At 33.6% G+C, this 19349-nt stretch overlaps 1 protein-coding gene across 2 annotated transcripts in view; it reads right to left on the bottom strand.

The window, feature by feature from the left end:
• DIP-lambda (Dpr-interacting protein lambda) overlaps nucleotides 1–19349 on the bottom strand; it is a 160913-nt gene that overhangs the window by 52814 nt on the left and 88750 nt on the right. The window contains exon 2 of one of the 2 annotated variants that reach the window (XM_087405113.1): nucleotides 11244–11375. The gene's annotated coding sequence lies outside the window, so the exon portion shown is untranslated. The remainder of the gene's footprint in view (nucleotides 1–11243; nucleotides 11376–19349) is intronic. The other variant, XM_011066701.2, reaches the window with a different exon arrangement.

The raw sequence follows: 19349 nt of genomic DNA, 5'->3' as shown, positions 1-19349 counted from the left end.
AAACTTCGACCGATAAAGAATTCCTTACGATGTTATCCGCGAAAAATTTCCTTTAACGTGGCGTTGATGCGAGCGCTCGCTCCTTTCGAGGAATTTTAAAGAGCGAAGATTATCGATGGGCTTTTCTTTATGCGAGGAAACTTTCCTGTAACAAATGTAGGTGGAAAAGAAGATTCGATTGATTCCAAATCAGACCTGAAGAGTAATTATTCGACATAATGAAACTGCGATAGAATGAGCCCAATTTGTAAGTTCATTGAAATTCGTTGTAACAAAAGTTTATTTCAGCTCCATTTCTTTCCTCGATTATAACTTTGATAAAAAGTATTAAGTGTCATTTAATTTTTCTTCCAAAAATACTAAAAGCTAAATGGGAGCTGATGTGTGCTAATAACATTCTTAATTTTTACTAAAGCCGGGATGTCAAAATGATCTCGTTTAACGTAGTCATGTAGCTATCTGGTATAAAATTTTAAACAAGCGACGTAAAAATAATGGAGTTGCACGCGATTACGAAAATATCGTTGACATTAAATGACAGGGTAAAAAGACACGACTAAACGTCTTCTCAAGCAGACGGGAACAAACTTCGCACACGTTATTTCGTGGCGCCGGGTCGGCCTCCTCCTTAAAGTTATCCAAACATCTATTTCACGGGAAGTTTCAGCGACAGTCGCGCTGAAGTAGCAGGAATTCTCTTCGCCGGCCTCTCTCGACTAACTTTTATAATAATTTCATCGCGTCTGCATATTCGATGTTCTATCGACAACTCCATATTCTAGCAATGAATTTCTAAGGTGCAATGTGAAGATATTCAATGCGAATTATAGCAGGTGTCAATAAATATTCCTGCATATATTTTAGGCAGCATAATGGATTTATTAAATGATACATTTAGGATGAAGAAATTTAGGCGATGCAGTCGCATGCCGTTCATATAATATGTAATAAATGTTAGATATGTATAACATTTAATCATATCAAAATACAATAACGTATGCCATTAGTTTCAAATAAAAGATATGTCACCGTAGGCACGTTAATAATAATTGTGTGCCATTTATGTGATATGTAATAAATGTTAGATGTAATAAATTATAGATACATATAATATTTTAACATCTATTATATTGTATCGTATATTAAAATACATTATCATATATTTAATTAATTTCGAATATAAATCCATCTTTCTTATTGTAGACACGTTAATATAATTATTAATCTCTCTAAATATCTTTTTGACTTCGCAATAACTCTAAAAATATATTTCATTATAGAGATATTTAAAAACATATAAAAAGAAGAGCATAAAAAACCACAGAGATATTTAATATTGAAAATTAGATTTTTGCGAATTACGCTTCAGAAATTTTGTTTTTCAGTAATCTTAAGTGAATTTTGCTACGACAAAGATTTCATCTAAGACTTAGTTAGCACCAAGATATTTAAAATTAAAATTTGGAAAGTTGGGATAAACGATGAGCTATCCTATTTTCGCTAAAGGAAACTACATATTCATCAAAGAACTTGTCATTAAAATTTCATGCGGTGTGGAAAATAAAGTGCTTTAATATATTATTTTAACAAATATTCGCTACACTATAATCTTAATATTACAATTATTTTCGTTACTCAAGAAATTAAATGTATGTCATAATACAAGTACAAAAGTTATAAAAACTATATATTTCGTTTTACAGGGAATCAAGCTTCAACTGTCGTCGTTTTCTGGAACAGCGAGAGAAGTATCATATCACGGAATTTTTCATCCTCGCCCGCAGTCAAGTTGTAAACGTTTACGTTTTCTCCGAGAGATAGAGAGTCCATGCCCTGTGTTACTAACGTGTTTCACGAAGCACTCGTGTGATCCTTTCGTGGATCGAGGTTAACGCGAAGTAAGACGACTCCCGGAGGATAATGTTCGCCGTATCGGATTTACCGAGCTGTCGTCGGTACTTACGTTACGCCCGAACATCATTCGTAGCGAGCCGTAAGGCGATTTAGTTACAGCCTCCCTTACTTCATACTTTCCGGACGGATGCTTCACGATGCTTTTAGGTTCGGCACTTCGGTAAAGACATTACGTCGGCAATAATTACTGAAGTTCGTATTTCCACCGACCTACCCCCGAAGCGGATCGAGTCATTTTCAAATGGCACTATCGCCCCTATTGAAGAATCTCGCGTTAAATATCTTTTAGGATATTTCTCGTAAGATGAGAAATTATACGTTCGATAATTGCAATCAATGCAAATCAATTTAAATTTAATTTTTTAGGATTTTTAAAAAATATTAATAAATGAAAAATGGAATAATAAATCATTAGAATGGAAATTTTAAATTTATTATTTATAATAAGAATGAATATAAAAATAAAAACAGATATCATCATGTACAGATGATTTATATTATTAGTTTAATTTCTTCCAAGTTTTTACACTGTTGATATGTTATCTATTAAACAATGCGTTAGAAAAATTACGCAAAATTTGCACCGTTCTATTCCAAAGATGTTTCTCAAATTTTTTCGTCATTATCTGACATTATTTGTTTAATCTAATTAAATAAAAGGCGTGTTGATTGAAAAGAGTTGATGAAATCCTTAAATACGATGCTGCTGTAATTCACTTTAAATATAGCGTGCGATCTTCGATTTCTTGAATAATGGTAGAGTTCTGGAAACCGATATTCAGTGCCGACTTTGAACAATTTTCTGGAGAGCAAAGTTTCCATTCTTATGCCGATTTCTAACTTTCATTCAATGAGAAGATAATATAGAATCATGGGAAACTTTTCCGTTTACATTGTGAGTAGTAGTAACAAAAAATGAATGTGGCAAACAAGTCAAGAAAATAAAGATATTTAAAATAAAGAAAAGAAATAAATGACGCATTATACAGTTTTTTTGCCAAATAAACAAATTTATTGCGTATTTAATTATTTCAAATAATAAGTCTTTTTATGTAATTAAAAAATAACTGTATATTATTAAAGATTCTTTCAGTCTTTACGGAAAAGAATTCCATACGAGAAAGAAATTCCATACATTCACTATGTTCAACAAAGCGTAATCTTCTTTAATAATTAATATTTTAATTATATTTTATTTCTCCTTAATTATATTTATAATGTCTTTGCGCATCTATTATTCATGAGATAAATTATTCTATAAATCGTGAATGACTCGAACTAGTTTTTTTTAATTTTATCTCAATAGGTATAATGACCAAAAAATTCATTTTTTTTTTAATGCAAATTTTTCTTGTAAAATTTTTGTCAAATATTAACTTTAATCTTGTAAAATAATCGATTGTACTACAATATTATACATGTATGCATACATATCTGGAATTTATTATAAACTAAAATATCCGAATTTTGTCCATTGTTGTGTCACGGTGTTGTCGATTAAAATGCAAGGGACTATTATACGTTAAGCTTCGCATTTATCCTGCTTTGTCACTTTATCGCCGATTTTGATTCTAGTGTTCTACAGAATAATACCGAAATAGTGTTGTTTTCGACTGTTTATTTCAGAGATTTATCTTGTCGAGTATAGGATAACTATCGGTTATATCACAATCCAGCAGTTCAGTATTTCATAATGAATTATTTCGTTTTCTATTATAAATATAATTAGCAGACTTTAATTGTAATTTAAGGTATTTCAGTATACATATGTTCACAGATATTTGCAGTTTTTTAAAATAGTACCAAGAGATGAACAACTCTAAATAATAGTATTATTTAAAAAATATTTCTTTTTCTTTTTTTTTTTTTTTCAAAACAAAGATAATGAAATTGTAAGTAGAACGAACAATTTTCGAAATAACTGAACTACATATACTATTCGAATAGAATAATTTAAAAGGTATCTTTGGAATCAGTCGGAGAATGAACAACATTAATTTGATTTTTTTTTTTAAATACTTTTCAAATGGAATGGATTACATATTAAATTCTTACAATAAAAATAAATCGGTAAGACTGTTTTAAAATAATTTTCAGATACAATAATGAAAATTATGACATAGATTTTATATTACTTTTAATTGATATTGGCTGGGCTATTACAACAGCAGAAATAAATCTGCAGTAAAAGACTTTTACGATCGATCGACTAATATATCGACTGTCCTGAGGCTTTTATATTAAATTTGAATGCTATCAGAGTTAAAGCCTCAAAATCCCGGCGTGACCGGTAACACGGTATATCCGGTGTCGGCCGGTGATGGGTGGGCGCGAATTAGCACGATTAAGATGCTATCGCATCCGAGTGGACAGGAGAAGCCCGGGGAAGGATCCGCCGGGGCGTGAAGGGTGGGCACCGCATCGGAGGGTGGATGTCCCGACCTCAAAGTAACTGGCAAGTGGAACGTTCGCGGTTGCAGTCCCGTGTGGGTATATCCTATGGGTCGCGACAGTGGTGGCGGTGGCGGCAGCCGGGGGATGATGGTGCACGGGGGCGAGCGTGTTGCTCCGGATTACGGGCGATGGTGCGGCCGGGACCCGGCTCGACTCTCTTGATGCTGAGTTACGTTCTACTCTATATCCCTCGAAGCTATTACACACGCTGCACGTCCCCATAAATACGACGATATCGGAATCGTCCTCGTTATCCCGCCAGTCTGTTGAAGCGTATCCGTCAAAGTATCGCTTTCCTGATCCTGCATTTGATAATGGAAATTGATGGAATAAATTTGAATTCCTGCTCATCATAACTTAGTGTGGTCTGATTGCAATCGTTAATGACGAGACTTGTCTATACGAGACAATTTTCGAGACTGATTTCAAGCAGGATAATCCTATTAATGATCTACTATTGAAAGTATTGTCTGATTAGTGTCTAGATATATGTGTGTGTGTAAGTTATTGTTATTGTTACAATAAATTAAATATAAATATAAATGATTATATTAAATATTATTTAATAAATCAAAGAAGGTACTCACGATAAAATTATGGATAAATAAAATAATAAAAAGAGTGGTAGTTTTTCCTCTGTTAAAATAAAATATAAAGGTATGCATGTGCGAGTGTATCGTGCAAATTTAGGTATGCTTTCAGTTATTATCGACGCGAGGTTCAATATAAAGCAGCATTGCAATGTGTAATTATTGGTATAATATTTACCACGCACACACTTGCACACGCATGCTTTTGGAAGTCGTGGATGGTTTGTGCAAATATCGAAATTACGGTCGCGATATAATCATTATATTACTGCAGTTATCCCAATACTATTAATCAGATGAAAATCCGAAATCGAGTCGTGATCTAATCACTTTACAGTCGATCTACTGCGAAATTCAAAGAATAAAAACATCAAATATCAACAAATTACTATCCGCAGTTATTTTGCTCTGCAAAGTTTAATTTTAATATTGTAATTACTGGGGAAAATGTTTTCTGTATATAATAATTGCTTTTATTATTTATTAAGCGTTATAATATTAAGAATTTCCTCAGAGCCATTAAAAGATTTCTTTTTTTTAATCAATAAATTTGTTACAAAATTTACAAAAAAAAATTAGTTACAAAAAAACATTAAATTCAATGTTTTTCGGACAATTCGTGTTTTTGTATGAACGTAAAGTTTCTTTCATGGATCCATGTGATATTGTCGGACCTCTGGTTTCGCACAAAAGTTCGCAGAACGTATTCAGGCGTATTCAGACGAAAGGGTTATCTTGGCTCGAGAGCATAGGTCCCGAAGTCAAAAGGTTGCGGTCCGAGGACAATGCTGAAGAGATGGTGATACCATCGATAGCGCCCGTTAGGTTTTGTATTTGTCGGTTATCGTCGACGCGTTCGGAAAGGGTCACACGATAGGAACGACCGGAAAGTGCAACCACGTGCTCGTTAGCTACCGTACATGTCGACAAACTTCAATTATAGGACGGTGGAGTTTCCTGTAGGACATCGACGCGCGCGTGAACTTGTAGAGACTCCGCAACGTGTTTGATTCTAATATGAAATCGGTACGCATTTTTATTATCATATATTCAAAATAATTATTAGATATTATAGACACTCTGCAAAGTTGATTTCATTTTAATCTAGTTGTACTTTCTAAACTTCTTGGAGTGAAATTTCACTCTAAAAAAGTAAATATACTGCTATCGAAAAAGTGTGAAAAATTTGCACTCTATAAGAATGATAAATTTTTATTCTTTTTTTTTTTGGAGTGAGATTTCACACTTTTGAAGTGAGAGTTACTCCAAAAGAGAAGTGAGATTTCACTCTAAGAAATACATTCCTTTGGAGTAAATCTCACTTCAAAAAGAGAAAATCTGCCACTCTTATTCAAGAGTAGAAATTTTTCACTCTTTTTCAATAATGGCAGTATTTTAACTCTTTTGGAGTGAGATTTCATTCTAAGAAATATTTAGGGAGTATGAAACTTTATAAACATGGAAATTTTTGTGTATAATATATCTTACTCATTTAATGATAATAAAATTACTATTAAATTTAAATACACATAATTATAATTTGTATTATTAAAATAAAAATTATTACTCTTTTCTTTTCTTCTATTTCCTTCTCTTTTTCTTTATATTTAATTGTATATCACAGTTACGTTTTCGTAAGATGTATTATAATAAATGTATTCTATTAAATAAGTGTATATTATGTTAATTTTAATAAAATTAGATATTACTTGAACTTAAATATCTTATATTCAATATTACTAATATATGTATATATATTCTATTGAATTTAATCCAATTGTACAAAATGTTTTATAGACACATTTTTTAAATAAAAACTTTAATATAATTTATTTTGTAGTATTATTCAATATTACTAAATTTATACATATACACATACATCCTCCTTATAATTTATATATTAAAATAAAAATTATTCTTTTCCCTCTTTTTATTTCCCCACTCTCTTATTTACATCTGAGATATTGCAATTGCGATTTAGTAAGATGCATTATGATAAGTGTATAATATTAAAAACTTATAAGAGTCAAGGCACGAATTGAGATATGCTTCAAATCGAGCGTTTCCAATGGCGCACTTTGATTTCAGTAACGAGAAAATAATGTAAAAGTTAGACGGCCTTCTCCGCAGTACGCACTATGCCACGGTCACGCTTTTTACGCTGATGAATCGATAAGCTCTGGGAATTTATGAGACCGAACTAGAGCGCATATCGATACGTCCGTTCGCGCGATCAATCGGACCTGCAATATTATCGAGATGTACGATTGCGATCGACAGCTGCACATATCGTGACGACTGCGCAGCGCGACTCGGCGAAATTTAATTTCGAATAATAATCTGCGGTCGCGCATGACGGAAAAGTACGAGAATATTACCGATATTACATTATCGCCGAAATTTCATTCCAGTAATAATATCGCGGTCACCAATGGAAAAGTGAGAATGTTACTGATATTGTATTGTCCGTTGGAATTTAATTTTGACAATAATCCCGTGATCACGATGTACAGCCAAAAATATACGGCTAATATTAAAACGTTGACAGCGGTCAGAGAAGAAATTTAGCGTAATTTAGCGGTATCCATTATAATCGTGTGTTTATTATCAACGTTAATATCTACTACATATCTACTACTATGTTTTACATTATTTGCAATGTGATGAACGTGTATCTAGTGTGTGAGTTTACTTTTGAACAAGATATATACATTTATTTCAATTCCACATATTTTGCAAAATCTTTTCATTCTTCACATTTTTATAAATTATTATCTTCAAATTAAAGGTTATTTATAAATATACTTCGTGATAAGCTACGAATATTCGTTATGCTATTTAATTCCATGGCTGCTTTTTTGAAAACTTATTGAGGGACCGCTTTGTTATATGATAAATCGATAGATATTCAATCACGCTATTACACACCGCCGAACAGCTCGAATGCGCGCGAAATTGATGAAAATACGCGGCGCGAAATCGCATTTCAGTTAAAACCCATCGGCTCTTACGCGCGCTGTAAATATGCGTGATACCGGTAATTATTTCGTTCTCTCGGTGCACCCTTCGTCGGCCGGAAATCCGCTGCAGTTAATGCGGACAATAAAACCAGTCAGTTCGACTGCCGTAATAATATTTGAGGCCCGAAAACGTGTCGACCAAACTCAATTTGCCGGCAATTCGTCGATCAGTGCGCTGTCGTCCGCGATAATCCATGGACGTCATAACTTTTACGAATTTCAAAATCATCACGAACGTGCAACTGAGCGCGATAATGAACTTTTACACGGGACATCTCAAAACTGTCGAAATATTTTTCGTGACCATTTTCCAGGGATAACAAACCTATATGAAGTTGAATAAACAAAACTGAAGATACGCACTTTTTGAACTTATGCAGAATACATTATATATATATATAAAAAAAACGCTTTGCGTTTTACTAAGAGGAATTCTAGTATAAGAAGAATTCTCTCACTAATCAGATTTTCATTAAAAGAAATTCAAATTTACTTAATGAGATATACAGATGACAAATGTACTTATACCAATGAAAATTAATAAATCATATTTTCCATGGCGGCGAAGAGATCAAACAGCATGAATTCAAAGCCACTAAATTCTCAATTTAACTCTTGTATAGTACTCTCATGTATTATTGGACTTGAATTCGTCGGTACTTGAACAAAATTTCATTTGGCTAGGATAACCATTAATTATGCACACATATTAAATGGTGGGCAGTACATTTCAGTCTTTACATTAGCCACTTGATCATAATAGCGGATATATTTAATCAATTTATTTAACTTATTAATAAATGAATACTAAATAATATCCAAAGAGTGATCATAAAAATAAAAAAAAGATAACTTCAACACTTCAACGATAAGGAAATCTTAATTAAAAAATGTAAGAAATATCAAATAATTATTAATGCTACTTCTCGATACAAAACATCCCATAACTTATAAAAATGTTAAACATGTTTAAAGGCGTAAAAAAATAATAATTAAGAGCTATATATATATTTATGCACGTAATTAAAAATAAGAAAGAGCTTTCTATTTCCAATAATGAGAAAATTTAATCTTCTTTTATACGTAATAATGTAGCGAAAATCCGTAATGCATTGTATTATCTTCCTCAGTATCCTGATTTTGTAATTTTTGATAGCGTTGATATCGTTATCTACATTGCGATTATGCGAATATTAATTATTGTATATGATAAATAAAGCTACAATGTAATAATACCAATAACTGTCATTGAGAGTATTTATTTTAGAATCAAAGTACAGAATTTATTTAAAATTAGCTATCGATATGTAAATTTTACGTACAAGTGAGCAAAGTTATTTAGCGCTAAGTTATGCCTTCAGTGATTACAGGAAATCTGATCTGTCGTGTTAAAAACTAGAATAAACGGAGACAAGTTCTTAAAAATTCTGTCTTTTATATATCAATTTAGATCTTCAATTTAGGTCAATATTATACAAGAAAGAGTGTAAATGATTTCAATTTTTATGCAGTTTCGTGTTATCATTTTGTTCATTATACTATACTTTACTTAGATATTACAAGAAGACAAACCACACAAAGTCTAAAATTGTAACATAAGGCGTCTTTAAGTCCTTTAGACATAAAAAACGTCTCATGACCCAATTTTAGACACTTTTTGTTATCTGGGATACACACAATTAAATTACATATCTACTCTTATCATTTCAAGATTGAATATTCATATGCTTATCCTTTCTTTTGTTTATAAGTTATTAAGTTGATTAGATTATTTATATTTATAAAGATCTATTATAAATATTTTGCCTTTAAAAAAGTGTGAAATGCAAAATTTGTGTTACATTAATTAAGAATAGTCTATTTCCTTGTACGTAAAATTTACGTACAAGGCAATAGCAATATTGTATTACTTAAGATTAATAACGTTTTAAGGTTAAAGATACAGATTCCATTATTAAAAGTTCTCTCATAGCAGCATTCGTAAAACGTTAACTTCGTACCCGCCAAAGTACCATAACACGTGGGTCTGTTGAAGCACGCGGCAAAACTTTCCACGTGAATATCGAAGATATTCGCTATTCAGACTCCACTTGAACCGGTCAAGTAGTATACCGCTCGTATTCGCGGGCCGCGTGTGGAGTGGGCGGATTTCCGACCGGCGCAGCACGGCGTGGGATTTAAACTGTCTGCGAAGTTGGCTCTCGCGCTCCCTTTTCCAACCCTTCGCTCTTTATCGTCGACTCCGCGAGCATCGTTTTCATCCCTCTCTCATCGGTGAGGGATGCTGCATTTGGTCTGCGTGCATCTATATATCTCTCCTCCTCCCCCCCCCCTCTCCCCTCTCTCTTTTTCTCACTCATTGTGAATGTGCACGCGCGAGCCAATCACCACAGACAAAACTCACCCCGGCATGTGTGTCAAACTGCGGTGAGGTGCTTGTGCTGCGTTTATGTGCGCGTGCATGCCCACCGTTAAAACCGGATGACCCACGAAATATCGGGGTGGCTGGAGTAAATGCGATTACCGTCGATATCCTCGAATCGTGCGCCCCCAGCAGGATTATAGAAATTCATTTATTGCACAACGGGTGTATTTGTTATTTGCGCAGTTCGTATCGTCGCGATGCTAATTTCAATTAAATGAATTCCACAAGACGTTAAATTTAGTTGAAAATTCCTTTTTCGTGCTACTCTGCGCCCAATTTCGCGACTATGCATCTCAATCTGGAATAGATGGATATCACTATGTTGCTAGTTCTAGACTATATTAGAGTACTCTGTAACGCATGAATATACCATTAATATGCCTGTAACGAGCGAGCAAGCGAGCGAGCAAACGGCTTTGCGATAACGTTGCAGCAAGATCCCTCCAATATGACCAGCGGCGATACATCGATTATGTGAACTCGCAAATTGCAAGCGTGTGTCTCCAGTGCGCCCTCGTCCTCCCGCTCCCTCTCTCTCTCTCTCTCTCGCTTTATTAAACTCTTGAAATTACATTCCGCAGCGCGTGAGCTTGATAACGATGTCTCGTTTTTCGAGCCAACGAAGCAGCCCTTCATCGAGCGTGGGGGTGCGATTTGCCGGTCGATAACTAATTAGTCGTGCCGCGCGAGATTTTTAAGCTGTCGCAACTGGCGCGGAAGATTTCTCATTAGAATGATGGTTATGTTCTCTCCAACGTTTCAAATGATATTTAAATTCTACTCCCGAGATCTCCTCTCTCCGCAGTGCAGATACTCGAGGCGCTTACGTCCTGAACTTACCTATTATCCCCTGGAAGTGACCCGTTAGCCGCTTACCAGCAAGTTATCCGCTTCCCGAGCTAATTTAGGCATGCGTTCTTAGCTTCTCGTTTCGTTTGTCACTAAGAACTCTTTCCTGCTCATACTGACCTGCTGGAACAAAAAACGATTCTACATTGAGTGTCCATGAGATTATTAATATATGTATTCAGATAGAAAGTTTGCTCTAAATTTATCAGAGTTAACCTTGATTGATAGCGACAGGTATTTGCAGCAAGATTTATTTTATGTATTTAAAATTTTATTCGTTTTCTATATTGTATTGCAATTTTTCTGTATGTCTACGAAATTGTACTGTGCTATTGTTAAATAGCAAAGATCGCATTACTCTATGCCAGTCTATACTATCGGAATTAATCTTAATTAATAACAAATAATTAATTTCATATTTAATTTTTTATTTATACATTATATATGTATATATTCATATCTCAAATTACTTATATCACAATTTTCTTCATGTGAATTTTTTGGATATCTCTCATAATTTTATATGTAGAACTGTTAAATATTATAGCTTTTCTACGCTATAATGTCTCGTATCTTATAACATTTTAAATTAAATAAATAATAATTAAGAAAAATCCCTGCATTTTTGAAGAGTCTGGAACGTTATTCTTTCACGCGACCTAAAACCTCTCTCCTGTAATGTACTCTCTCCGGTAATGTACGTAGCGACAAAAACTAAGTATGCCGTTCTTCAATAATTGCGAACGCGAAACCTCAATCCGCTGGCGAAAAATTTAATCTGGAAATTTCGGTTCTACCTGGTATTTAGGTCGGGCTGCACTTTTATCGCACGCCCAATATTTTTGAACGCGCGTGACGTGCGTACGATGGCGCGTGCACGTGAATCTCTCGCCACTGAAAACCCCGTATTTCAAACCACAGTAAAGCTTTGCGGTCTACCCGGCTAAAATTTTTACTTTCGGTGAGCCAGCTGTCAATCATAAGATTTAATCGCTTCAAAAAGCGAACATGGCGTCCTATATATGAAACATTAATAAATGCCGCTCTTTATATCTGTGACAGGAATTAAGATTCAATGAATTTTTGTATACATTATTATATAAATTATAATATATACATATTATATATATAATATTTAAACTATTATGTATAAAATATACAAAATATTTACCACATATCTTTCATACTTTACAAGTATGTTAAATTCAATTTAATTTCTCCGCTTGCATATAATTTATAAAATACATTTTCCATTTAATTATACCTTCTTAGACATTTACTCTAGAAAATCTCGCGAAACACATTTTCGAAACCAGTTTGAACATCACGTTTGTCCGACAAGAGCAGAAATAAAATAAAACGCTGATTCTCTCCTATCAATCAGTTTGATGTTACCGCGCATAGATCATCGAGGTCATAAATCTTCAACTCGCGAACATCCGCGCTCCTCGATGAGTTCGTCCAAAGTATCAACACACATGCATTCGCATTTTGTGAAGAATATGCAGACGAACTCTTGCATATTTAAAATCGCCTTTGTCGTTCAGATACAAATCAGGTGATAGTCGCATTCTATAAAAACAACCTATAAATTTGGAGCGTCTCGAACCATGGAAAGTTGCTTCGTTTTATCTCACCCCCTTCTCCCTATCTCATCCCAACTCCAGTTCGCGGGGTGAACCGAGGGCTTTCCGGGGATTAACCTTACCCGCGACTCCGTGCCAGTAATTTCCAATTCGACTGCCCGACCTGATCTCCGTGTTAATTAAACCCCTCCTCGCTAGTTATACCGATAGCTTTCGCGGAAGAAGTTATACAAAGCTGAACAAATTTTTAATCGAATATAGTTGATTTCAAACGGCTTGAATTGGTCGCACTGACCGATTACGATATTTCGCGCGGTAATGCTGTTTATTGGTATCAATAAATCAATAATCGTAAAATATTTACAATAAAAATAAATCTTTTTCAACGGATAACCACACTGTAAATTCAAATGTATAAAAAAGTGACTTCAATGTATGATTAGTGATTAGTTTTCCGTATAAAAATAACACACTGGTACTGCATACAAATATGGATTTACACATTTAAACGTGTATATAGTATAATATCGTTTTTACATAGAAAACTAAATAACACATATATATTGAAGTCATTTTTTAATCTTTTTACACACTTAGACTTCAGAGTGTAAGTAGTGTAAAAACCTATAACTAACTTGGAAAAACTTCGTTAAAAATGTCGAAGTATGACAGAATTTGAAGAAGTTAAACTGTTTAGTTTGTCCTATATTACTGAAAATCTTTATGACCTTTAACCTTTTACGGTCAACTGATTTGACTTATACTTTACTGTGAAGTAATAATAAGTAGATATCTGTTGTCTCAAAAAAAGAATTTGAAAAAGTTAAGCCGAGAAATTTTGTGGACGGACGGCCAACACGGTGAAATTATAAAATAGTTTATTATTACGCGCCGCACTACTTAATAAAAGTGAGCAAGATCCATTTTAATTGCAAGATTTTATTGTTCGTGTAAATAAAGGGTGAATATTTATTCTTTAGCATGGTACCGATGTAAATTCGATAAGTAGACTGATTCGCTCATACGAAATCGAGAGACGGATTTCCAGACGGATTATAATTAATTTGAGATTATTCAAGTTAGTCGGATTGACACTGTTGTTTCCTATTCCCTTTCCGTCTTACTACTAGACTGCAAATGAAAAGAGAATGCTTAATTAACCCTGCTTACCGTACTGGATGTTAATGCGATTGCTTACTGCTCTACTAAAAATATAAAGGTAGTCATGTTTAAAACTAAAAAGATCTTTAATCAGCTTAATGCGTGTCAGGAAAATCTAAACTATGGTCTTAATTATGTGGAAGAAGTAAAAATATAAAAAAAAAAGAAAAAAAAATACAATTGATTAAAATCAAGAAGTTAATCATTCATTAATTCAAAGCGAATGTTTTGAATGATACAAAAGCTTTGATATTTCAAGATAATCATTGTTCTGCATTTTCCAGATATAAAATAACTATCCATTTCCAACATAGCGTATTAAAATGTATATTACCGTTAACGTCAATGTTCTCTGTTCCGTTGAGTTCACATTACTTGCTGTATAATTAAGCGTCGTGTTGCAAATAAATTTCTAATGTTACCACAATACATGTTATAGTAACCATAGCAATCCCCATCTCGAAGTAGCCGTAACACGTGGTCATGTAAAACCATTCAATTACTTCTAACCAATTTTCCACATGCAGCTTTTGATATGGCTTTATGCTTGGTGATCATATTAAGATGTACAGCAAGTTACGTCCGGTGTACTTTTACGAGATAAAAACAGTAATTTCCTTCTCTTCTCTTCATTATTTCTCTACATTCCCTCTATTTGCCTCCTTTTTATTGCTCTTTTCTTCTGTTGTTGCTTGTCGCTTAGCTTTTGTACTAATTCTTTCACATATTTTGTGCAATACACTTGCCTTTTATGCCTTTTTTTTCTATTGTGAAACGTTACTAGAAAAAATTTCTAATAATTTCTACAATTTAATTTTACGCGATTAATTTTTGCACGAGTTTGAGATAGACGGCTTTGTCCGTTGCTGACCGTTCGCTTTATTACTCCTCGTTTTTACCTCTTTTTTGCTCGAGATTCGTAGTCAAGCGAGCGAATTTCCATTCTTTCATCGCGTTACATTCCATTCCGCTTTTATCCACGAATTTCGCCTCGGTGCTTTTTTTTATCATATCTTTACCCGTCACGTTACTTATCCTTCGTCTCGCATTCGCATTCCGCATTTAGCGCTAAATATGACCAACCGGCATGACTTTATTCGTGTAATACAAAAATCGTGTTCAAGGATTATAAAAGTCAAACAGCCGCGTGTAAACGTTAAATGCATCGCGCACGTTTCCATCTCTGTATTCTTTATTTTCTTACACACACACACACACACACACACACACACACACACACACACACACACACACTCTCTCTCTCTCTCTCTCTCTCTCTCTCTCTCTCTCTCTCGTAATCTCCCACATTTTCTCCGACGTTTGGTGTTCCGCGTTTCAGTTTCTTCGACATCACTCTCTCTTTGATATTCTCGTCATTTTCGAATTTTCTCTGCGAATTTTTGCTGTCATCTTCTCTGTCGACGCATCTTCAATTTTTCATTTCTCGATCGAGCACTTTTTCGTTTCCTGATATTTGCGTTTACCCTCACTCCCTCTCTCTCCCTCTTTTATTTTCTCTTGTCGATTCGTCTTTTCATTCGATTCCATAGTCCGATAATACACACTTTCGTGTCGCTGCACGCGGATCTATTTCTCGCTTTTCCAACTGCTTACTAGTAAAATCACTACAAAGAAGCGGATAGAAAATTGATGTTGACCAATTCTTATCTCTTTTTTTGTAATGTATCGAGTCCCATAGTATGACAAACTTTAAACAAAAATTACTTCCGATGAAAACGTTATACTAATGCAATGAAAATGAATAATAATTACATTTTCTTATTCATTTAATATAGAAAAATTATTTTATTTCATAATGTTTCTTCGGTATTTTAGATTTAATATTCTGAATACCTAATTAAGTATCATGAACAAGAACTGTGTAAATATTATTTTAGTTTTAATAGTGAGAAAGCACGTCACGACGTTTGCTACGTTTATGTTCCCTTCGGCATTTCAATGAGATTCTCTTCTAACCGCCGCTAATGTAATATTCCGAAATGTCTCAGACGAAAGGCCAAACATTCAAGATATATTTTACGATAAACGAAAGTGCATTCCGCTGCAAATAAAAGCTGATACTGCAACGATATTGCTTTTCTTCGCGCAGTGTTATTATGCCATATTCTACCTGGCAATTTGCAATACAACAGTCGAAATATTGAACTGTGTTTTAATGCAAAAATAACAATTGCGAAATATAATGATATTTATTGTATAGTAAATTTATATTAAAAATTCTAAATGATTTTTAAGTATTTTTATATATGCGTGTTTAGTGTAATTTGTAAATTTTACATAAAAATGTATCGACAAACATTTATTATTCAAATATCTAATAAAAAATATAATACACTGAGAAAAAATTTTGTTCAACTAACTGAATACATTTAGTTGTTTGTAGATTTGATTAATTCAACAAATTTTATTTAATTAAATTTAACCATAATCTGCTTAATATTGAACAGTTTATTAAGAAGACTATAGTTGAATTGAATTAAATAAAATTTGTTGAATTAATCAAATCTCTAAACTACGAAATGTGTTTATAAATAAGTTGATCATTAAACAAATTTTTTTCTCACATTTACATACAATATTTAACACACAATTTATATCCAAAAAGATGTATCATATACTTAATACGTAATATTCTTAAAGAGAGATCATGTTCGCTTATTAAAACACTTATTATACTTCTCGTGACAAGTCATTACACGTAGCAATTAATATTACCTAATAGCCATTCAATAACGAACAAATTTATTTCAAAATATTAGGTATTATTAGCGCACAGACTAATGGCCAACAGGCCGTTCACCTTAAATATCAATGTTTAACGAAGGATAACATCCTCGGACAATCGCGACGAAATGCATGCGATGGAGCGCGCTAAATTATGGTATGAGTGCTGTCGGCGTGGAAGCACGGCTTTAAATTGATTTACAGTCGTACAATCAAAAATGCAAATGAGTAATCAAGCGCGTATTCACGTGTCCGCACCGAATGCCGATGATACGACGTTCGAGTCGCGTCATGATTACGCAATATAAAATGATATCAAGCTCGCGTCGTATTGTCACGCGCATCTCGTCTGTACTTACCCTTAGAACAGGACATTTTCTATAATCGCAGATATCACAGATAATTTGTCTACTTGTACATATACTCAGGGCTGAATATATTTCAAATACTTGCATTTAAAATACAATATATTTGAAATACAATTTGTATTTTGTGTTTTATGTTCTTGATAAATTATCAATTTGCTTTTGTATTTCAGCAGAGCACATAAAAGTATTTTGTGTTTCAAATATTGTACTTTAATATTTTTTGTCCTGTCTAAAGTATAATACATATGTTAAAGAGTAAATGTTATAAAGAAATAAAAGTGACTGCTTCTTCTATAGAAACTGCAAATGAAATAAAACTTCCGCGTAATATTGTAGCACTTAGCCTCGTTCAGAAAGTTTAACATTATATACTATCGTAATTAAAAAATCAAAAAAAGTATTTTGTATTTCAGTGTTTTGTATTTCAAATATAAAAATTTGTAAGTATATTTTGTATTTTATATTTTAAATTAAAAAATTGAAAGTATTTTAAATACTTTAATGTTTTTTTATAGGTCTAGCCTCGTATATGCCGATATCAAAAATTAAAACAAAATAAAGTATGAAACAAGAGTATACACGTAAATTTTTGAATAATTTTCAAAATAAGAAAATGTAATTTTGCGACAAATGATGAAATGGTGTATTTTTAATCCATCGAGGTCTCTCAGAATTAATACGTTCTTGATAAATTATTAATTTGATTTACAAATGTAAATTGATATCAAGCATGATAAAATCATTTCATTTAAATCACTTTTGAGTGGAAATTAAATTTTACGCATCTTCTTCTGTGTCGCGTAACGAATGAGTCCAAACCTTTTATAAACAAAAATTATTTCTATCAATTGATCTGTCATTACTATTATAGCGATTATAAACCGCAAATGTCGAGTGACATTAAATATTTCATTTAACTCACAGTTTGCATGCTGTGTATCCTGTAGTATTTACAATATACGATTGCATGGAATAATTTACGCAAATCGACTGGAAAGCGATAAATTACCGATTAATTACTATTAAAGAGCACCGTTAAATCAATCAATCGCGCCGTAATTCATGTTTACGTTTTATTCGGATGGAATATATTGGCCATTGCGAGCGTCGCATTGCTGTGAGGGACCTCTTCCTCCCCAGGTTATTGTTTGGCGCATGTTACGTGGCGATGTGTGAGGCGATTAAAAATAATATTTCCACTCACGCGGTCTTTACGCGCAAACAATGCGGCGCCGTTGTACAGATGGCTCGCGCTCTGCATAATTTCTGGTAATTTTAGATCGCCGCGATAAAGCGGCATGTTCAGGAGAAAAAAGGGACCGTAGGACTTTTCAAAGCTATTACTCGCATGCGTGCGTTTCTTGTGTTACGCGATGGAGCACCGGATGTCAATTTTATGGAACAATAATTACGCCAAGAATATACGCTATCCGATCGTGTTAAACAAACTTGAATTTCTTGAGATTTGGCGTATTTTGCGCGTCATATTCTGGCGCATCGCAGTTTTTTGAGAAAAAAATCTAAAAATTGTCTTACTATAATACAAAAAACGCAGTCATAAATTTAACGATAATTAGCCGTTCACTTCGGCTACGCTAATTATTCAGTATTATTATCTATTCATGTAAAAAAAAGTAGATATATAATATCTGGAGTATGAATTAACAGCTGAATTGTAGGCGTAAAATTGCTCCAATCCCGAAAGAGTGGAACAACGGAGGATAATCGTGCTTGCGTGTATATGTATGTATGTGAGTGTGCGCGATAGTGGAAAACGCGAGATGCATGGGAATTAATTTTGCAATGACCGCGGGCGCGGGAGCCTCGAGTATCCGTCCAGAATGCGTTATACGTTTTTATTATTTCTCAGGACTCATTGTACCCTGTTATTGATTCCCCCGCAGCGCAGGGGAACCTAGCTACGATCGCAATAAAAGTACTCCTCTCGTATCCTCAAGGATACAACTTCATAATAACGCAAATTGAAACGTTCCCCATTATTTGCGCGAAGAATGGCTGTCCTTAATGGTTTTAGGGTGCTTTCTACATTCTCATATCGGTACTAACTTCGCATAATGTAGTGTTGCGCGATTAAAACAGAAACATTTAAATGTAGCGTTGCGTGAAAATAAGAAAAGATTCGTTATTACAGTAAATGAGATATTCGCGTAATGAAGAATATTCCTAATAACATAATTGAAGCGATAAAAATTATAATACAATTAGAAGTAGTCGTT

The sequence above is a fragment of the Acromyrmex echinatior genome, chromosome 4 (assembly GCF_024713525.1).
Source record: "Acromyrmex echinatior isolate Ae372 chromosome 4, ASM2471352v2, whole genome shotgun sequence".
NCBI classification, from domain to species: domain Eukaryota; kingdom Metazoa; phylum Arthropoda; class Insecta; order Hymenoptera; family Formicidae; genus Acromyrmex; species Acromyrmex echinatior.
Note: the sequence above shows the minus strand (reverse complement) of the source record. Positions and strands in the feature narration are given on the sequence as shown.